We start from the raw sequence: 23,027 nt of genomic DNA, 5'->3' as shown, positions 1-23,027 counted from the left end.
GATGGTTGTGGGGAATCATGGCAGCCCCGTTGAGACTAGGTCATTATGATAAATGCCTGATGTAGTCTAGGATTACCATGATTGATTACCTGTTGAGACCCGAAGATACTTGATCAGAGTATCTGTTGATAGTCTAGGTGTGTGTGAGTTGATGTACCTATGCAGATAGAGTAACTTTCTTGACTTATTGTATGAATGAGGATGGGAAACACAATCCCTCCTATTAGAGATGGATGGTGATGAACGTGGCTTGATTAGGTTGATTGGGACACGATGTAGGGTATGTGATGCTGATTATTGAGATGGGGAGGGTGGGGGGGTTCAATTTTAAATAGAAGAAATGGAGGACCTATTACATTCCTATGGAAGAAGAGGAAAATAGAGTATCCATTGTCATTACTATGTATGAATGATATGCAGCTATTTATGAATGTATGGATGGATGGAATGCAACGGAATGCAATATATACAAATGAGATGGAATGATGATCCATGGTGCTTTATTTTTCATCATTGAGCTTTAAAATGTTATAAGAAAATACAAGCAACTTGACATAAAGATTCAAGGTGACTTTAGTATTTCTTACATGGATTTTATATAGCAAGTTAATACAAGCAACTTGATATAATGGATCAAGTTGACCTGAGTATTGCTTGCGGAACAGACAAGGATTATCTCCGTTCATGCATGACTTGGATCGTCCTCCTTGATCTTAGGCTGATCATATCCTGAGACAAGTGCATACCGTACTAAGAAATAAAAACCTTTATCCAAATTGGATGAGGAGGAACCAAAGAATGAGCATTGTACCTGTAAACAAATAGTATATACATAAAGAATAAAAGAATATGGATCCTTGGTAATGGTTCATGCTCATATGGTCGAGGTATACGCTGTAGTCAGCAAGCCGTAGTGATCTATGACTGCATTTTGCATAAGATCACGTAGCTTAGTGAACTTCCCACGTAGACACCATTAGTACATGCCCCAGAACTTCATCGGAAGTAATGCGCAAACGATACAAAACAATGCTGAAAGATCCCGATACAGATAAACAAATGATTGTACTCATAAATCAACCAAGTATTTGATAGCTTAACATAATTTTCTTGTCAAAGAAAATGTCATCTTGTCTTTGTTTTGATAAGGAAGGATGCATCCTTGTTTTAAAGATGGGTTGGATTGTTGATGTCAATTGTTTTGGTTTGATTGATAAGTGGTCAGTGTGTGAGTAGTTGTCAATGTTTATTTTGTATCTGATCGGATAAATATGTACAAGGTGTTGCCATGTTTTTGTGTGATTTTTGATGGTTTTTCTGATGTTTTTTGGATTTTGTGAAACAATTTTGAATGTTTTTGGTATTTTGAGGGTCATTTTTGAATGTTTTTGATATTTTCTGATGATTGCCTGAATGAAGAGCGTAATGATATATAAGACAATGTAGAATCCACTTCCATCATTAGGGTAAGGGTATTGCCCCCAGTTTGTAGACCTGACTATGAAAAGGTGGGATGCTAGACGCATGGAGTATTTTCTTAATTGCAAATCAAATAACAAGCCATGGTTGGGATGGATGGATGTATGTGTGCATGAATGTGATCGCAACAAGTCTGAAAGATAATGGAGCTATTGCCTTTACGAGTGGCGCCTGTTTGCCAGGTTTTCACCATCATACTTACCCAAGGTGCCACCGGAGTGGTTGTTCACCGTTTGGATGCATGATTTTTCTTTACTTTTTTTGAATGTTTTTGTATTTTCTTCAGGAATTTTCTGAATGTTTTTGGTATTTTTCTGATATGTAGGGGAGCCTGATGCTCTGTACACCTTAGGTATAAAACCGTTTGAGGTGCATGCTATTGATTGGGTCTGCGAGTGGTTCTCCATCTGATGTGGCCAACTGATATGCCCCAGACCCGAATACAGCAGTGACAACATATGGGCCCAACCAGTTTGATTCAAACTTGCCTTGATGTTCTCTGTTTGGTTGGGTGTGAGGATTTTCTCGAAGAACAAGATCACCTACCTCAAATGTACGAGATCTAACTCGGTGATTGTAGCTTCTACTCATGCGCTGCTGATAGGCTTTGAGGTGATTGTATGCAGCTTGTCGCTTCTCATCAAGTAACTCTAAGTCCTGAAGATGGGATACTCTGTAGGCTTCATCATCGATGAGATTATGCAAGGAAACTCGTAAGGATGGTATCTCGACCTCAATAGGTAAGATAGCTTCAGCACCATAGACCAATGAATAAGGAGTTGCACCTGTAGGGGTTCGAATGCTAGTTCGATATGCCCATAATGCTGGATTCAATTGAACATGCCAATCACGACCGGCATCATTGACTGTCTTCTTTAGGATTCTCAATATGTTTTTATTGGATGCTTCGGCCCGACCATTGCCTTGTGGGTAATAGGGAGTGGAAAAGCGGTGTTGGATATGAAATTTCTCACAAAGTTCACGGACATCCTGATTTTTGAAAGGAAGACCGTTATCTGTGACGATGGACATGGGTACACCGTACCGGCAGATGATGTAATTGAGGATGAATGAGGCGATCTGCTTGCCGGTGACTTGGGTAAGTGGAACAGCTTCGATCCACTTGGTGAAATATTCGGTGGCGGTAATAATGAATTTATGGCCATTGGATGAAGATGGATGGATTTTACCCACAAGGTCAAGGCCCCATTGACAAAAAGGCCATGGTGTTGTGATTGGTTGCAGTTCTTGAGCTGGTGCATGTATCAGGTCACCGTGAACTTGACATTTCTTGCACTTCCTGACAAAGTAGTAGGAATCCTTTTCCATAGAGGGCCAATAGTATCCAGCTCGCATGATCTTCTTGGCTAGTGATGGACCACTTGAGTGAGTCCCGCAAATTCCTTCATGTACCTCTTCCAAAACCTTTGTTATCTCATCCTGTTCCAGACATCGAAGGAGAGTACCATCAAGACCGCGTCGGTATAGGGTTTCGGCAATAATGGTATATCGAGCAGTTTGGCGAATGAAGGTTTTACATTGGTTATTTGATTGGTTGGGAGGAAGGGTGTGATCGCGGAGATAGGTGTAGAACTCACCGTACCATGGGGATTCAGAACCAACAAGGCAACATATCATTTCAGATTCGGGGATATCATAAGCGGGGATCCAAAGTTGTTCTACCAAGAACTCGTAGCGTGTTGAATTCTGTGGAAGATCTAGTAGAGATGCGATGGTAGCCATAGCGTCAGCAGCTCGATTCTGATCTCTTGGTATCTGCTCAAAAGTGATAGTAGTAAATGATGTCTTTAGATTGTCCACCATTTGCTTGTATGGCATGAGTTTATCATCTTTGGTCTGATATTCATCTGTTGCTTGTCGAATGACTAGTTGGGAATCGCCATATACTTGTAGTTCTTGTAATTTCCATTGTATGGCTAATCTGAGTCCTGTGATCAAAGCCTCATACTCTGCTATGTTGTTTGTGCATGGAAATGTGAGCCTGTAAGACTTCGGGATGCTATCACCTTGAGGTGTGATAAACAGAATGCCTGCCCCCGAGCCATGCCTAGTGTATGAACCATCAAAATATAGTTTCCATGGTTGTGCTGTTGTGATCATGAATATCTCTTCATCTGGAAAATTGGAAATAAGAGGATGATCACTTGTGAGTGGCGCATCGGCCAACTGATCTGCAATAACTTGACCTTTGATAGCTTTACGGTCCACGTACTCAATGTCAAATTCACTTAGAATCATCACCCATTTGGCCAAGCGGCCTGTCAATGCTGCTTTGTTAAGTAAATACTTGAGTGGATCAATCTTTGCAATGAGTTGCACCTTGTGTGTTAACAGATAGTGCCTCAGTTTAGTGGCTGCCAAGATTACTGCTAGGCAAGCTCGCTCAATAGGTGTGTAATTGAGTTCATAGCCCACCAGTGTGCGAGAGATGTAGTAAATAGCACACTCTTTTCCTTCTGCATTATGTTGTGCCAGTAGTACACCCAATGCTGTACTTGTTGCTGAGATATAGAGTAACAACGGTCTACTTGGATCTGGTGGCATCAGCAATGGTGGATTCATGAGATAGTTTTTAAGTGCCTGAAATGCTTGCTGGCATTTGTCATCCCACTGAAAGCGGATGTTCTTGTGTAGCAGGTGTGTGAATGGGTGACACTTATCAGCCAATTGTGCAATGAATCTTCGGATAGATTGAAGCCGTCCTTGTAGTGTTCTTAGCTGACTGATATTCTTTGGAGGTGGCATGTCCATGATTGCTTTAACCTTTGCTGGATCGACCTCAATGCCTTTGCTTGAGACAATGTATCCTAGAAGCTTCCCGGAGGTCACTCCGAAGACACATTTCTTTGGGTTGAGTCGAACATGGTATTGTTCCAGTCTATCAAAGATTTGATCTAAGATATGGAGATGTCCTTCTCTTGTGAGTGATTTTGCTAGCAAATCATCCACATAATCTTCCATCATAGTATGCATCATGTCATGGAAGATGGTGGTCATTGCTCTTTGATAGGTCGCTCCTGCATTCTTTAGACCAAAAGGCATTACATTCCAGCAATATGTGCCCCATGGACATGTGAAAGCTGTCTTATGTTGATCTTCTGGTGCGATCTTTATTTGATTATATCCTGAAAATCCATCCATGAGTGAAAGCATGGCATGTCCTGCTGTCAAATCTACTATGATGTCGATATTTGGTAGAGGGAAGTCATCCTTAGGACATGCCTTATTCAGATCTCTGAAGTCAGTACAAATGCGGATGCCCCCTTTTAGTTTGCCAACTGGTACAATGTTGGAGATCCATTCTGCATAATCAATTGGTCTAATGAAACCAACATCCAGGAGTTTCTTGAGTTCTGTTTTGACTAGCACGGCAATCTGAGGATGCATCTTACGAAGCTTTTGCTTGACAGGTTTGGCTCCTTTTGCTACTGTGAGATGATGCATGACTAAATCAGGATCAAGCCCAGGCATGTCTGCATATGACCATGCAAAGTTGATCTGACGCTTCTGGAAGAACTCTATAAATTTAGGCTGTTCCTCTGGAGTGAGAAGAGATGCCAGATGTATGATATGAGGGTTTTCAGGAGTCCCCACATTGTATTCTTTGGTTTCCTCGATAAGAATCGTTGATCGTTCCTGTTGTGTACTAGCAGGGAGAATGTCAAACCCTTCATCCTCAAGTGCCTCAGAGAGGTTTTCACCATTGGATACGCTCTTTCTTTTTACTTTTGTTGGATCAAACAGTGCCACAGTGTGGTTTTCACTGGAAGATCCATGTTTTAATGTTATATTTTTGCAGCTGAAGGGTTTGGCATCCGCCCCGAAGTATGCTGTGCTATTAAGTGCAATGGCGAATCCAGCTTTGTGATCCCCGCTTGGTAGATTATCCCGTAATTCCAAAAAGTCAATGATAGCCTCATCGTTTTGGAAGAGGTCAAGACATGGGGGATTTGGTTGGTTCCATTCAATGAGTTCAGGGTGGATAATGGGCATTACTTCATCGATTAGGTTAAGTTCGTTAGAGGTATCAGTGAGGGTTAAGACAGTGTGGTGAAGGTTGTTGATGGTACTCTCCCTGTCAGAATCAGGCGTAGGATGAGACGTAGGGTCTGTGGAAGATGTTTCCAACTCAGGTACCCAAGTGGTCTTTATCTGTGCTTCTCCGTAAACAGGGATGTCTTTGCGTGGTGGAGGTGGTGATGTGTCTTCCTCATCTGAAGTATTAAGCTGTATAGAATCAAATTCCCACTCATATGAGTCGGTCTCTGAATCACTTTCCAGCATCCGATTGCTATACCATACTGGGATGTCTTTAGAGTTGAACACGGCAGGTGTGATTGGTTTATGTATCTTTGTGGTGATCGGTGCTGCAGGAACCATGATGGGGTTTAAAGGATTTGTTACTGGAAGTATTGGTAATGGTGACTCAGTGGCTTCTACTGGAATTACTGGCGCCATAGATGTTGCAGCGGGTTCTGATACAGTTGCTGCTGCTATTGGTGTTATTGATGGGATTACTGGTTCGTTTGGTGGGATGATTGGCATTGTAGATGGTTGTGGTGGGTTTGTGAGCCTTGATGGGGCAGTGGGGATAGTGTTTGATGGTGCTTTGATTATGAAAGGTGTCCTCTTTGCAGTAGGTGGGCAAAATGGTTTGCTAGGTTTTCCTTTGAATCTGAGTTTAGGAAGGATCTCTTTTTCAAAACCTAGGCCTGTATTACCTTTGGGCTTGAATTCTGGTAGCAGCGGTTCATGTCGTCCTTGTTTGCAGTATCCCAAAGCACTCTGACCATCATATCCCATTCTTTGCATAATGAGGAGGCCTTTGCCATACTGTTCTGTAGGAAGTGTAACTCGCGGTTTGTCAGTGGTGATGGGATCTTTATAGATCCATTCCGCTAGGTCCTTATCTTGTGTCTCTTCCTCTTGACTCTTTCCAAGGATGAAAGGCGTTAAGGCACATGCAGGCGTGTTTAGTGGTTGCCGGAGTAACTGCTGTGGTTTACCATGTGTTCTAGGAGAAGTAGGCATTTGTCCCACACAAAAGAGCTGACTCAAGTTGTATTCTCCAGGACCTTCCTCTGCGACTTTCATCTTAAGCTTTTCTTGCTTGGGTATAGGAGTGTTTGAACTGGCAAGAGAGGCGGGATTTACATATGATGTGGAGGAAATGGCTTCCCTATTATTAGGAACAGTAATCTCTGGTTGATGGCTGATATTATGGCAAAAAGCAAAAGGATTTGCATCACCCAGGATTGTGATCTCTGCACCATTATGTGGGAACTTGATACATTGATGGTAGGTAGATGGAACGGCTTGCATGGCATGTATCCAAGGTCTCCCTAATAATAGATTATATGGCAGAGGAAGGTCCAGAACCTGACAAATGATGTGCTTTACCACGGGGCCTACTCGGATTGGTAGTACCACAGCTCCTTTGGATGAACGCTCTGCATCATCATAGGCCTTGATGGTGATCTTCTTGCGAGGATCCACTGATTCTATTGCATATCCCAATGCTGTGACCAACTGTAGTGTACAAATGTTTAGGCCTGCTCCATTATCAATCAAGACTCGCTTGATCCTGTGTTGGTTGACAAAGCCTTCAATGTGTAGCGAAGCATTATGAGGTTGTTGGAAAGAAGAGTTGTCACTTTCAGAAAAAGTGAGACAAGGTGATGACTTTAGATTTCCAACCATGGCTTGAAATTGGTCCGTGTTCAGGTTTGCAGGGACTGACGCTTCTTGGAGTGCTTGATCCAAGATTGTTTTATGAGAGGGTGACAGACGCAAAAGCTCCAAAATGGATATAAGTGCAGGGGTTTTGTCTAATTGTTCCACAAGATTATATTGCTTTGGGATGGAGGTGGTGCCTTGTGGAGCTGCCTTTATGGTAACCTTGCCACGACGTGTAACAACATTGCAATTGGAGGTGGGATTTTTGAAGGTTATAGTTGCAATTTGTTCACTGGCATCATACAGGTGATTTACAGTATAATTATACGCAGCCTGCGTATAATCAGTGGTATCAGTGCCTCGCCTAGAAGTGGAAGGACCCCTTTGATTTTGTGATGGAAGTGGATTCTTGAACATCTGATGATCATTATTGGTTGTTTTTGGGTCATGTCCTTCAATTTGAATTTTTCGTTGCCTTGACCGTGATCGGGTTTGAGCCATTTTGTTTGCAAGTTTGTTTTGAAGTTGATTGAAGATGATGATGAGTTGTTCGATGAAAGATGGATGATTAGTGGATTGTAGATCTCTAGCACTCTAAAGGTAAATGTAACCGAAATTCTTTCTTTGAATTGCTTGTTTGTTTTGATAAGTTTTGATGTGATAAGGTGTAGAGAAATCTGTGATGTGTTACAGATTTTGACTACCTAGCAATGAGAGGATTCACTCATGAACTAGTTTTAACCTGCGTAGATGTGTCTCTTAGGATGAGCTTATCCTAGATGTAGAAACAATCTAAAAGTGATGTGATGTGTTTGATTTCAAGCAATATCTAAAAAGGGATCTTGGGACAAGAACCTCTGAATGTTTTGAGAGTTGGGATGGTTTGATGATGGAGTAATGATGTATGAATGAGATGATGGACGTTTTGTTTTCAACTTTCAATAAAAACTTTGTGTCACAAATGGAACAAACTCTTCTTCTTCCCTTTCAGACGTTGGTGGCACTTCTCGAGCTGTGTTGTAGGTGATACAAATGTTTGGGAAGAATTTGGGATTAATCTTTCCTCCTTGATTTTTGTGATAACTCAGAGCTCTATATTGCATAAAAGCTCTGCGGTTCAATGATTTGGAATCAAACTCGTTTGTTTTACCTTGAAGATAGAGACGCATGCGATGTAGAAAGACTCTATGGGAGACAAAGATTTGTCGATTGATATAGAAGAATTTCCTCCTTTTGATTAAAGCCTTTGAGCTCAATGGTCTCCTTTTCAAGTTGATATTCTGATGACACTTCTTCTTTCGCAAGATGTGAAGAATGGTCATAAAAGTTGTGACTCTGTGTTGTTTGCACTTTGTTTTTGGTATTTGTGGTTGTGTTGACAGATGTTGGATGAATACTTTGTTTTTGGGATTAATTTTCTGATTTTTCTTTGACAAGAAAACAAAGCAAGCACACAAACACAAGAATGTTGCCTCAAAAGGCACAAATGAGTATGGGTCTAGATCAACCCAATCCTTGGACTTGTTTTTGACCCTTCCTTTAGATTTATTTTAAGGTGTAATTCCAAAGCCTGAAGTCGGCTCAATTTGCACTAGGTCTGTAAAATGAACACACTTCAAACACTCTTTATCCCTAAGGTCAAATGGCCAGTTGTGATAAATTTAGCCCACATCTTGATATTTCTTCGACTTTGGTACTACATACCTTATGAATCCCGCCGTGGCAGGTAAGGATGTGATATACTAAGTCTTGCACGAGCATAACAAATAGATGATCCCTATGATGGGGGAGTCACCACTTTTATCAAGCCACAAGTGACCTTTCAAAAAGCTATGTTTCTACTCAAGGAAATATGTATGGTGAGTATCTTGGGAGCAAAACCATCTATGCTCTTGCACTAAATTATACCTCAAATATCCTCAATCAATAGAACGGGTGGGCTACTACTTAAAGGTGTTTAGTCATGTTCGATGTTTTTGGACATAAGTTCATTCTGCAGTGACTCACTTAAGAGCCTTGTAACTGGTGGTGGGGCCCATTTGTCCTTTCGGCCAGTTACACTGTAGGAACAGCTATACCCAAGGCTACAGCTTTCGCTCACACCTGATTTCTATAGCGGCTCGAAGGATTTACCGCTCAAGGTCGTTCCCAAGAGTGATGTGTCTCTTGGCAGGCCTCTCTTAAAAAGATAAAATTTTGAGTGTTACTAACACTTTTCTCTTGCACCTAGGACCACGAAAGCCAAGGGAGAGGATAGTGTGTGTTAGAAGTAGGACCACTCGACCAACTCTTTGCACAAGTGTGCCAAGCACGAAAAACACTTGTTCTTTTTAATCTGTCATTGCAATGTGATCTAACTATTTGGAGATGTTGCTCCAACAATCATGGTGTTCTTTTTAATTTTCAAAGGCAATTGTTTGAGTAAACTAGAATTTGAAATCCTGGTCAACTTAATGAAAAACACGTTTGCATGAAGTAAAATTGCTTTGAAAATGAGACAAGTTGATTGTGAATTTTATTTGCACCAAAAATGGAAGTGTGGATTGTGAGTTTTATCTTGATGCAAGAAATAAAATTTGCCTTGTTGATTTTAAGCACCAAAACGAAGTTTGTTTCCTAACTTGCAAAAAAAATAAAGTTGTTTTTCTATAAGTTTGTGGTTCTTTTTACCTTTGAACAATGAAATTCTTTTTAAGAGCCCCAAACAAATGTGTGATTCTTTTTCAAAAGCCCAAATTTGAAATGTGAAGTTAATTTTAAACCAAAATAAAAAGTGAATTCATTTTTAAAACCAACTTCAAAAACAAGTTAGTAAAAAATATAAATCTACTCTTTAATCTAATTTAAATCTGCACAAAAGAGAAAAATAGTTAGTAAAATCTGCCTATTTGGTGGGCTTCTACAAGCCTAAATTTTTTATTTTTTTTTGGTTACAAGGTGATTTGTACAACGTTTTGTTACAATAGCGCTAGTCTGCGTTTGAACAGAGGCACTATTTAACACAAACGTATTAAAAGAAAGGGAAAGACAGAGAAGGGAAAAGCACTGAAACAGGGGGAATAGCGCCAAAATAATGCCAAACGCACCAAAACAGTGTCAAAATCGCAACCTGTGTGACATTTTCAACATTCAAACATGTTATTGGTTAAAAAAAAAAAAAAATAAATAAAAAAATTAGGCTTGTAGATGCTCTGCAAAAAGGATTAGAAAATCTATTTGATGGCAACACACACAAGAGCACAAGAAACAAACGTTAGTGTTAGCAACAAAAGATTATCCTAAACAGGCATATCAAGAGAGATATTAAGCATGAAATAGAAAGCATATAAACATAAAATGAAATAGCTAATCAAGATGCTCATAGTTGCTCCTCCCTTGTTCCTCTCCTCTCCAAGTCCCAAATGAGTGTAGCTCTCAGCAGCTTTTTGCACTATGGATGCTTATGGAGGATTGAGATTTAATACTAAGCTTCAAATATGAAATGAAAAGCTAAATACTATGCTAGAGTAGATAGTGATGCTATGAAAAAGCTCTATGCTAATGCCAGTATAACAACAATACTCTAAAATGCTTCTCCTTTTGCTTGAGGAGAAGGGTTCTATTTATAGAAGAAATGGGGAAATGAAGGGTTAAGATTGAATGGTTTAATCAAGGGCCAAGTTTGAAAGTTGGGGATCCATGTGCACAATTGGCACCAATAAAATGGTGACAAGTGTCAACATAGGATTGGGTTGAGAGAAGAGGTTGGAGGCATTAAAGGCCTGAGAAGACCTCATGGTTATCTAGAAGGTAAGGGTCAAGTCTAAATTAAGATTACCCATTGGATTAAGAGTTAATCCAAGGATAAACCTTTGTGCAAATGTTTAAGAGATAATCATGGTCAAAGCATTAATGGCCTGATGAGACCTTTGGGTTGGGTAGAGGTTGAGTCAAAACAAATGTTTTAACCATGTGGGAGGGTTGAATTAACCATTAATGGTTATTGGAGACTTTGGGGATTAAGTGGTTGAAGGTTGGAAGCCTTCAATGGTTATCAAAGACTTTGAGCCATTTAGTGGTTGAAGGTTGGAAGCTTTCAAAGGTTATCCAAGACTTTGAGGGTTAATTTGTTGAACACACAAAGCATTAATTGCTTTTCAAAGACTTTGGAGTCTTTGAGAAGTGACTCCAATTTGCTTAGGAATGTGACAATATTTAGGGGATGGATTAGGCTAATTAGGAAGGGTTTAGAAGAATCTAGAAGGGGTTTAGGCATACAAGTGGATTTTGTAGGAAAATGCAAGTGGGAGAAATTTTGGTATTTTCAATTAAAATAAAATCATTTATTTCAATTAAATGGTGTAATTTGCATTTGGATAAATATTCAAATAAATATTAATTTATTTAAATGAGAAAAATGAAGATAAAGCATTAAAATGCTTGAAGACTTTGAGGGAAACCATTAAAGGCTTGAAGACTTTAAGGAAAACCATTAAAGTCTTAAGAAGATTATAGAAGGAAGCCATCAAGTTTGAAGACTTTAAAGCCATCAAGTTTGAATACTTTAAGGGAAACCATTAAAGGTTTCAAGTGGGTGAGGATAAATAGGATTTTAAATAAATAATTTATTTAAAATAGTTGTGCAACTTGCTTTTGTAGGAAAATACAAGTGGGTGGAGGATAAAGGTGATTTAAATAAATTATTTATTTAAAATAATTGTGCAACTTGTTTTTGTAGGAAAATACAAGTGGGTGGAGGATAAAGGTGATTTAAATAGATGATTTATTTATTTAAATGTGAGAGGTGGGATTTTGGGGGATTTAAATAAATATTAATTTATTTAAATGTGAGAGGTGGGATTTTGGGGGATTTAAATAAATATTAATTTATTTAAATGTGAGAGAAGATTTAATTAAACAAATATGATTTATTTATTTAATTAATGGTATGAATTTGGTTAAGTGAATTAAATCAAATAAATTGAATAATTTATTTAATTAATAGGAGAATGGGGTTAAGATGAATTAATTAAATATTAATTTAATTAATTATTAATTGATGGTTAAATAATCAAATAAATACTAAGTATTCATTTAATTAAGTGGACAGATTTATGTGACTACAATTAGTCTTTTAAAAAAATAGCAAAATAAATTATACACCCACTGTTTCCATGATAGGCCAATAGGAGAACAGATAAATAGTAATATTGAACTTATAAAAGTACATTCATAATTACTAACTATAGAAAAACCAAGAAATATATTTAAATTGCCAAATCTGATAGGCCACCATTAAAAAATAAATTGCATTCTTTGCATTGAATGAATGCATAAGTAACCTACCAGTTGGCGAGAACTAAAAATGCATCGGTTGAAGAGAATACATAACCTATATTAATGATACAAAGTGATAAAGATATGTTTAGAGAATCAACCAAAGACAAGCAAACTAATAGTGCTCATTAAATCTAATGAAATTGAAACATAGAAAGCAACAATAGTGACAAAGAAGTTAATGAATATCATTGTAGTAGATTTTTTATGATTGTATATTTAATGAAATTTCTATTGTCATAACAAAAAATTTAAAAACTTACATAATAAATATAACATGTGCAAAACAGTTAAAAACCTTGTTTATACATGAAGAATATATTTTTGATAGTACATAAATACAAGTGATTACAAATTTACAAAACATACAACCCAAAAAATAATTTTCTAAATATGAATACTCCTCTAAGAAATCTATCAACCAATTATTTAAACGATAGAATAACATTAACAAATAAAAAAAACAAAATTTTCTGATATTGCTATTATGACTAGCTTATACATATATTTAGTTTTATAATATATATAAAATATGCCAAGACATATCCTTCTTGAGGCACCTATTAGAGTTTAAGCTGATAAATATTAAAAATAGGAGTCTCAAGAAGGACATCTCTCAATGTATTAGAGTTTAAGCAATCACACGTAACATAGAAGACATTAAAAAGAAGTCAATATATATTTATATAATATTGTATTATTAACTAGAACTATACTAATACATTTAATAATATTATTATATATATTTTTATTTAATAGTATTATAATCATATTGCCTTAGATTAAGATAACAATATTACGTTATATTAAAGAATAGTATAGTATTAATAATAGCATTAAACCCTAACTCTATCTCAACCTTAGTTCTTTAAATTATGGATAGGGTAAAATTATAGTTAGGTTTCAAAAATGGTTCATGTTATAGTTTAATTAGTGTTATGGTTCAAACAAAATTAGGGTTAGGGTTAACATTAGGTTAGGGCTGGGGTTCAAATAGGGTTCAATTATGGTTAGGGTTTGATTATGGTTTGATTAGGGTTCAAGTTGGAGGTAGGATTTAATTACGATTAGATTACATTTTGATTATAATTAGGGTTTGATTAGGGTTAGGGTTAGAGTTTGATTATTATTATTATGGTTGGGGTTGGGGTTTGATTATGATTAGGGTTTAATTATGATAAGAATGGGGTTCAAGTTGGAGGCAAGGTTTAGTTATAAGGTTAGAGTTAAGTAAAGGGTTAGATTATGGTTAGATTTCAATTATAGAAAGATTAGGTTTAGGATTAAGGTTAGGCTACAATTAGGATTATTATTCTAAGATAATGCTTGAGGTAAGGGTTAAGGTTCGATTAAAATTAGTGTTAGGGTTAGGGCTAGGGTTCAATAAGGATGGGGTTTAGTATTACAAATAAATTAGGGTTAGAGTTGGTATTAGGATTCAAAAAGGGTTAGGGTTTAAGGATAAAGTACGATATTAGGGTTAAGGTTCTATAATAAAGCTTGGTTTCAAGGTTAGGGTTAAATAATTAATTAGGGTTAAGGATTATATTAGCACAAAGATTTAATTACAATTAGGGTTCAATTAGGTTTAGATTAGGGATAAGGTTAAGGTTAGATTAGGTTTAGGGATAAGGTTACTTAACAGTTAGGGTTTAGGTTTAGGTTCAAGATAGGGTTTAATTATAGTTAGGGTAAATTTCAAGGTTATGTTATCTTAAGGGTTCAATTATAGTTAGAGCCAGAGTTCAATTAGAGTTAGAATTAGAGTTAAATTCAATTATATATTAGGGTAAGGCTAGAGTTCAGTTAGGGTTGTGATTCAATTGCATTAGAGTTAGGGTTAAATTAGTATTAGAGTTCAATTAAGATTAGGGTTCAATTATGGTTAGGGTTAAGTTTAGGACTAGCGTTCAATAAGGATTACAACTTGATCAGGGTTAGGGTTAAGTTTAGGGATAGGGTTTAATTATGGTTAGATTAGGGTTCAAGTTGTAGTTAGTGTTTAATTCTAGGGTTAGAGTTAAAAATCTAGGGATAGGTTCATATGGTTAGGTTTCAATTATCGTAAGATTAGTTTTATGATTAGGGTTACACTATAATTAGGGTTACTATTCTAGGATAATGCTTCTATTAAGGGTTGTGGTTCAATTATAATTAGTGTGAGGGTTAGGCTTAGGGATAGGGTTTAATCAGGAATAGGGTTAGTATTATAATTCATTTAGGGTTTAATTAGTGTCAAATTTAGAGTTAGGATTCAAATAGGGTTAGAGTTTGAGGATAAAGTATGGTGTGAGGATTAGGATTATATAATAAAGCTTGATTTCAAGATTAGATTTAAGGTTTAATTAAAGGGTTATGGTTATGTTATCAGAAAGGTTCAATTAGGGTTAGGGTTCAATTAGTTCTAGATTAGGGATATTGTCAAGGTTAATGTTTGATTATGACAAGGTTTCAATTATAGTTAGGGTTCATATAGAGTTCAATTAGGGTTAAAATTATATTACATTAGGGTTGGGGTTAAATTAAGATTGATGTTTAATTAGGGTTAGGGTTTGTGCTATAATTCATTTAGGTAAATAATGTTTAATAAGGGTTGGGGTTCAATTAGGGTTAGATTAAGGTTCAAGTTGTAGGTAGGGTATAGTTATATGGTTAGGGTTAAGTTTAGGGTTGGAATTAATTAGAGGGATTAGGGTTAAGGGTTAAGGTTGTAGTTAATTAGAGTTAGGGTTCAATCATGATTGGGGTTTGATTATGGTAAGGGTTTAATTATAGTTGGGGTTAGGATTAGAGTTCAATTAAGGTTATGATTCAATTACATTAGTCTTTGGGTTGAAATAGTTTTAGGATTTGGGGTAAATTAAGGTTAGGGATAAATTAGTAATAGAGTTCAATTAGGGTTAAGTTTAGGGCTAGGGTTTAATTGCAATTAGATTAGGGTTCAATTTATAATTAGAGCTTAATTCCAGGGTTATAATTATGTTGAGGATTGGGTTTCAATTATGGTAAGATTAGTTTATGGTTAGGGTTGAATTAGGTCTAGATTAGGGATATTGTCAAGGTTAGGGTTTGATTATGATAAAGGTTTAATTATAGTTGGGGATTAGTATAAGATTTCAATTATGGTTAGAATTAGGGTTATGATTCAACATTAGGGCTAGGGTTAAATTAGGATTAGATTTCAATAAGGGTTAGGTTTGGGATAGTATTCAATTAAGATTAAGGTTCTGTTAGGGTTAGGGTTTAGTTTAGGGTTATGGTTTATTTATGGTTAGATTAGGCTTCGTGTTGTAGGTAGTTTTTAATTCTAGGGATATAGTTAAATTTAGGGTTAGGTTGCAATTATGGTAAGATTAGGATTAAGGTTAAGTTTAGGCTACAATTAGGGTTACTATTGTAAGATAATGCTTGGGGTAAGGGTTGGGATTCAATTAGAATCAGTGTAAGAGTTATGGGTAGGGTTAAATCAGGAAAAGGGTTAGTATTATAATTCAACTATATTTTAAATAGTGTTCAAGGACTTAGTGTTATGATTCAAATTGGGTTAGGGTTCAATTTGGGATTAAGGTTTAATTATGGTTATATTAGAATTAAAGTTGTAGGTAGGGTTTAATCCTTAAGTATGGTAAGGTTAGGTTTAGTGTTAAGGTTAGACTACAATTAGGGTTACTATTCCAGAATAATGCATTCATAACAGATTTTGTAATTCTTCATTATATGTAGTTTTCTTATGATTTTTTTTCCTTATTTCAATATTTTTATGAAATAAACACCTTTAAACTTTGTTATAATTAAATAAAGTCATTTAAAAAAAAGATTAAACTTTATTTTAATTTAAATAATCTAATTTGTTGGTTGAAAATTTTGTAAACTTGTGAGGTTTACAAAATTATGGTTTCAACCACAGTGTGTGAGATTGAATCTCTCCTAAATATAAGGGAAGGTTGTTGCAAGGTGTGCACCCTTGGTCTCCTTGTATTGTGCAGCAAAACGCTCGGGTTTGTGAAATGGATTGACTACCTCCTATGGATTCTATAAGTCTAGTGGTTGTATCAGGCATTAACAGGTCGATCTTTTGGTGCAACGACAACTGCACTTGTAACAAGTGGTATCGGAGCTTGGTCACAGGTTCAAACCCCTTGCTTGTGCTAGGGGGATTGTTGCAAGGTGTGCACCCTTGGTCTCCTTGTGTTGTGTAGCGCAACACTCAAGTTTGTGACATGGCTTAACTACCTCCTGTGGATTCTATAAGTCTCGTGGTTGTATCAGGCATTAGAATGTTGATCTTTTGGTGCAATGACAACTGCACTTGTAACAAAGGCTCTCCCTTTTCTTATTACTCTAACTTTCTTAAAACAAAATTCTAACTACTAAGCCTATTCTAATATTGGGTGTTACACCATCTCATTCTCTTTCTCCAAAATAGATGTTTATCATTTTCTCCTTTTTCAGAAAAAAAGTTACAATTGAGAGCAATAATAATTCCAATAACTTCCAAGTTACTAAGTAATAACTCAAAAGTGTGTTAATAAAATATGCAAGTAACAAGAAGCAAATTTTCCATGAAAGCACAAAGTCTTTTGTTGCTTTATTGGGATGGGAAAATATACTGAAGCTCAAAGTCTTCAAAACACTATAATCCTATCAACCTTTAATCAATAACTTCTATAACTCAAAATGAACTTTGCAAGGTAACAAGACAAAGCACAAAGTCTTTGTATTGATACCCACTTACAATTGTATACTTTTTTTCTTAAGACAACAAAGTAAAACCCAAAGTCTTTAAATGGTTATCTATGTACCAATTCTACCTTAGAAACGTTGAAATGTAACACAAAGTTTACAAAATAAATTTCGTTCTACTCTTTAACAATACTTATCCACAATGCTTTTGCTCAATCAAAAAAAGATTCCACAATAAGAATGATGTAATAACGCACTCATCATAAACCACAATGAATTCAAAACAAAGTCCGAATGCCAAAGATTTTCTCTTATTTGATCAAGATTGCAAAATAACAATATGAACTCAAAGTTTCACGTTTCTCTTCACTTCGACAAAGTTTTGTTGCATAGAATTAAAGATAAAAATTACAATGAGTGCCCTCGTATATATAAGAGAGGGGAAACAAGCTAATCTAGGGAAAATCACAACTAATTATGACTAAGTAAAATATGAGTCCTACTTGACTTATAACTTGTGTAGATCCTAGATGCAAAAACATAAATACAAAATGACACTTGAAGTGTCAAATTCTTACTACAAAAATGAACCTACAACTTCAGAAAATGTAAAACTACTAAGTGTCACTAAACACTCCATTATGATCCTATTTCATGAATTCTTCAAGCTTTTTCAGGTCAATCTTCATTTTTTCTTCATTAGATCCTTGGGTATGACTCGTGACAAATTTGACCCAAGCACCTTGATAGAATCTCCAAGGCCAACATAACATCTCTTGTGCATCTTCAGAAGGGAAGCCAAGTTGTCCCTATTAACCTGAATATCTAGATCAATTTATGAATTGAAGATATTGAGAAAACTTCTTTGTCAACCTCTTCTCTAATTAGCAAGTTGAATTATTTGATGATAACATCTTCATGGAGAGGCTTCTGATTCTCATCAAGGAATGTGTAAGAAAGCTTTGATACCTTTTCAATGATCTCATTTCTTTTATCATTACATTCTTTTGTTCCTTTTGCATATCCTTGATGAGCATTTCCAAAGTGTTCATCTGATGTTCTAATACTTCTCTTTGTTCAATATACACATCTCTTGAAGGAAGAACTCTGTTCTCAATCAGAACATCCAACTAAAAATCTTCTAACTTCAACCAAGAGCCAACTAAAAATCTTCTAACTTAAACCAAGAGTCGAAGTCTTTCTCCTATGTCTCCAACTCCTATGAAAGTAGATTTAGTGTTTTATCTACTTCAGATTTCACACCTTCCAAATTTTTAATCAATGTAACTACAAGATATATAAGATGTGTTCCTTGACTCAAAATTTTGTCCATCCATTCATGTACTGATCTCCCTCATGAAGTGACCTTCTTACCCTATTTGATGACTTGCTCATCAACTGACAAAGTCATTGGCTCAATAATCTTTGAAGACTTTGTTATCTTAATTAACACAATGGTGAGTTGTTCCACTTGTTTCTTAAGCTTATCCTTTTTGACTTTCTCTTCATTATACCTCGCCCCAAGGTTATCAAAAGATGATTGAGAATATTCCATGGTTCCTTTATGGGTTTGCCTGCCCAATTCAATCTTATTGATAACATAGTTTGTAGGCTGGGTTTTGTTGATGTCTATGTCTGGAGGAGATACTGCAAGTTAAACATACTCATTCTTTGACTTATCCACCTTAACTATAGATAAAATTTTGGCTTTCTTTGTAACCTTTGGCTTGACAGGATCCAGTTGGCAGAAGTCAAAGTCATCTAGAGAGATGGCTTGCTTCTTCCTCTTAGGAGTATTAGAGATCAACCAAGGTGGTAAAGGTGTGTCACCTTCAACTTCCATGACCAATACTTGAGACTAAAGATCTTGTTCCTGTACATTTGTAGTTACAATGGGAGGAGTACAAATCACAGTTGCTAGTGGGCTTTCTATGACTGAAACTTTGGGTGCAAGTTCAGTCTCTGGCATGAATTTATCAAAATCTTCTAACATAGAAGAAGACAATTTGGATAGATTTGGGAGAACCACATTTTTTATATTGTCATGTGGAGTGTCTAAGGCTGGCTCACTAATTGTTATGGAGGGAATAATGTGAATCACTATAGTAGGGGCATCTGAAGCATAGGAAACAGTGGAACCAAAAGGAATAGGATTAGACACATAAATTTGAGGAGGAATTGTACCTGGAGCATCATGACATGTATGAGGAATGGATTCTTGTTTCGTTTTGGATTGAGAAGTACTAGGGATTTTAGGTAATCTGGCTCCTCATCATAATCCTCTTCTTGTTCTTTCTTTGGTTATCCTTCTTCTTGTTGCAACTCCTCCTTAAGCAATTCTTCCTCAACTTCTTATGTTTGAGTATCTTGAATTGATGATTCTCCTTGACTCCTATCTTTCCCTTTTCCAACTATAAACTTGAATTTGGGAGCCTTTTGGGCCACTGAATCTTGTCTATTCTTAGTCCTCAACTCAAAAGTCTTTCCCACTAGTCCTGCAGTATCATCATCCGATCCAGTTTGGAATGGCTTCAATCGAATTCCTTTCTATGTCAACCATATATTAGTATTTGCAAGTATATGACCACTGGATAAGAGGAAGTGGTGTATTTGTAATCTTGTTCTTTTCCTATACTGGATCTAGAATGTTCCCACCATCTTCAAGATCTTCAAGAATATAAGAAAGATTTAGGTTTTCAATTTGTTCAACAGTGAGATGACAATAATCAAGCTTTAATATGATATCCTCTTATGTTCTGTAGTCTATCTAGATATCTTCTACATGATGGACATGAGTCTAGCTTTTCTTTAATTTGTTCTCCATGCCCCTATAGTCAAAATATTTCCTAGCCTTGAAAAGATTCATGGTTACCCTTCTCATTTCCTCATCCATGACTCTGGCCTTGTAAATGGAATTGATTAAGTATCTCCCAATGGTGAGAGAAAAATTTAATTTAGGCTTATGCTAAATCCATGAGAACAATTTGGTCTAATGGATACTGAGGGAGCATGAAAGGCTCATCGTCATAGCATCCCACTTTGAGGTAGGTGAAGGTAGGGAATTGTAGGAACATGCACCCATACTGATTCACTACAATCTAGGCTTCATCTGACACCCTTTTCATTTGGAGATCCTTGTCAAACATACACATGTAATGATAGAAGAAAGCATCATTTACCCTCCTGAAATGATGTGAAATGTTCTTTAGAGTCAACAGAGAGTAATATTGATATATTTGAATCTATCATCCAAAATAAGCTCACCAATATAATTACGGTCTTATAATTACATAAATAAATTAGAAATATTAAAAAGAGTTTACATTCAATGTGAAATATTAAAATATATCTCTCTTATGTTGCAATTTAATATTTTTTTTACTTATATTTTTACTACTTTTACAATGTTTTATTCTTCTTCTCTTTATTGCAAAAAAAACCCTAACAATTTTTAATAAACATACTCTCTATCTAATGAAACCTCTCCCTTTTAATCACAATATGGCTGATTTTCCAATTGGAAAAGAAGGTCGCAACAATCACATCTCAAGTTGACGTAACATAACATGATGATGGAATATTATAAAATAAATCTCAAACTTAGCAGTTTGTTTCAAGTTTTGAGTTATGTTGTTATATTGGTTTCCTAGTTACATAGCATATATTTGTAAGTATTTAGGTTGAGTATTTAGGAATTCAATTTTGTTGAGTATTAAATTATATCATTTATATTTTTAAATGAAAAAAATTACTCTTTATTAAATTATTAATAATAAAATTTAATTAATGCCTTTAAAAATAGATCTATTGAATATTCTTTAACAATGGTTTATCTAATAAAAATAAAACTGTTCAAATTTGTTATTCTTCTAAGTTGGATCTGTTGCTATCCATGATTCCATAACTCTTTTCATTTCCAACAATATTATTCAATTATGTATCTGTAATCTAACATAATAAAATAAAACAAAGTGAAAAAAATAATTAAGGAGATAGGTGTTAAGGATTTGAAAGAAAAGTCATTAAGGATTTGGAATAAAATTCCTAAACAAGGGTTAATAGTATTTTTTAATAGTGCGTATAGATGGAAATAAATGCAAAGATTGAGACGATTTGGTAATTTTTGAAATTTGTCAAAAAAGTGGAATAATTTGCAAAGCATGTATGATCGTTTAATTGTCAGTTTTTGGGTTTCATATACCTGCATTACATATATTATATGTGGCATAGATTATATGTTTAATTTGAATTCAAATGTTCATGTTGCTCTCAAGTTCAAACAACATGCAAAATCAACTTTAGAGGTGTTTGTTCTTGAAGAATCACTTGATATTCTTATGAATTGTTTATGTTCACATTCAACAATGAGGTAACTGTAAAAAGATGACACTATTAAGGTAGGTGGTGAAAATCATTTCTATATAATATCTTTAGGCTTGCAGTTTTCTCTACTTGAAATATTCTACTACAATGTTTTGTATTAATTTTGTTGAATTTTGTGTATATTGGAAATTAATAAACAACTTTAGGCTGCTAATGACAATATTAATAGGGGTGCAAGATAATCAATTACTATGCTTTATTGTCCATGGAAGAATGACCTCACATATTCCTATATGTTTATGAATAATGACTATTTTCCTAAAATTGAATTTATTGTTTAATAATGTGGTACTAGAGATGACCATCTAAATAGTGTTGCAAAGTATGAGATGGAGCAAATTTGAATGCACAATGAATGTAAATGCAAAAGGAGTAATCCAATTGCATCAAACATGCAACCCACATCATTATTTGTACAAATAGTATTGCATAGATTATTGTAACTTGAAGGGAATGATTTTTAAAATAGTAGATGCCATAGAGGATGTTTCTTGTGAATAACATCTCTATGAATTCTAAATATAAGTATGACTACCATGGGTTCGAGCTAAACATGCAAGGTGCTAGTGCAACATAGGAGGAATAAAGTAAGAATTATGCATGTTTAATAAATGCAAGTTAAAATATGGAACCAATCCTAAATGCATGTGGATTGAAAGCCTCTTGATCAAAGAAAATATCGACATACAATCATCATAAAATATCAGGTAATATGACCAATTCTAGAAATAGAGGTTAAAGAGATCGACTGAGAAGAAAGATATACAAACTATTCAACATACAAAGATTGAAACTTGGAAATAGAAACAACTAATCAAGGAAAGGAATAAGATAAAATAATGAGAACAATTGAAGGAGACCTAGCTGATTTCGGTGAAACTCCAAAATGTATGATAGACACAACAATTTTTCTGTATTAAAAATGCAAAGTAAAGAGCAAATTAATAGCTTCAAGAAACACGATATTATGTTGTGCTTGAACTTGCAAAGAAAATGTACTTCTTAATTGCTATGGAAGAAAAGAAAACTGGATTTATAACATAAACAAATGTTCTTTTGAAAGCCAACTTATCGAAAATACTAACAAAATACTTCAAAACAAATCACTTGTAGAATAGAAAGAAGAGAATGCCACAATTTGATTTAAATAGATTTGTAGTGTAGATGAAACGGATGGTCTTCCATCACCGTAAGACCATCCACCATTGCAATTATGGATGAAATGGTTGGCGTTTAAATCAACATGAGATGATAGATTCTTGGAATTCCATATTTTTTTAAATACAATATGTTGTTGTGGTTGTAAATGCCCATTCTTTTTTGCTTACGTGGATGCAGAAAGATTGTATAGAAACACTTCTCAACATAATAAAACTAGCAATTGCACTTTGGTGTGCAATGGGTACGCCGAAGAGGTTTGGAAGGTTTGTTAGAAAAAAATGGTATATATTTTATATGCAATTGTTTAG

This window comes from Cryptomeria japonica, chromosome 10 (genome assembly GCF_030272615.1).
Source record: "Cryptomeria japonica chromosome 10, Sugi_1.0, whole genome shotgun sequence".
Classification (NCBI taxonomy): Eukaryota; Viridiplantae; Streptophyta; class Pinopsida; order Cupressales; family Cupressaceae; genus Cryptomeria; species Cryptomeria japonica.
This window is presented reverse-complemented; position numbering follows the sequence as displayed.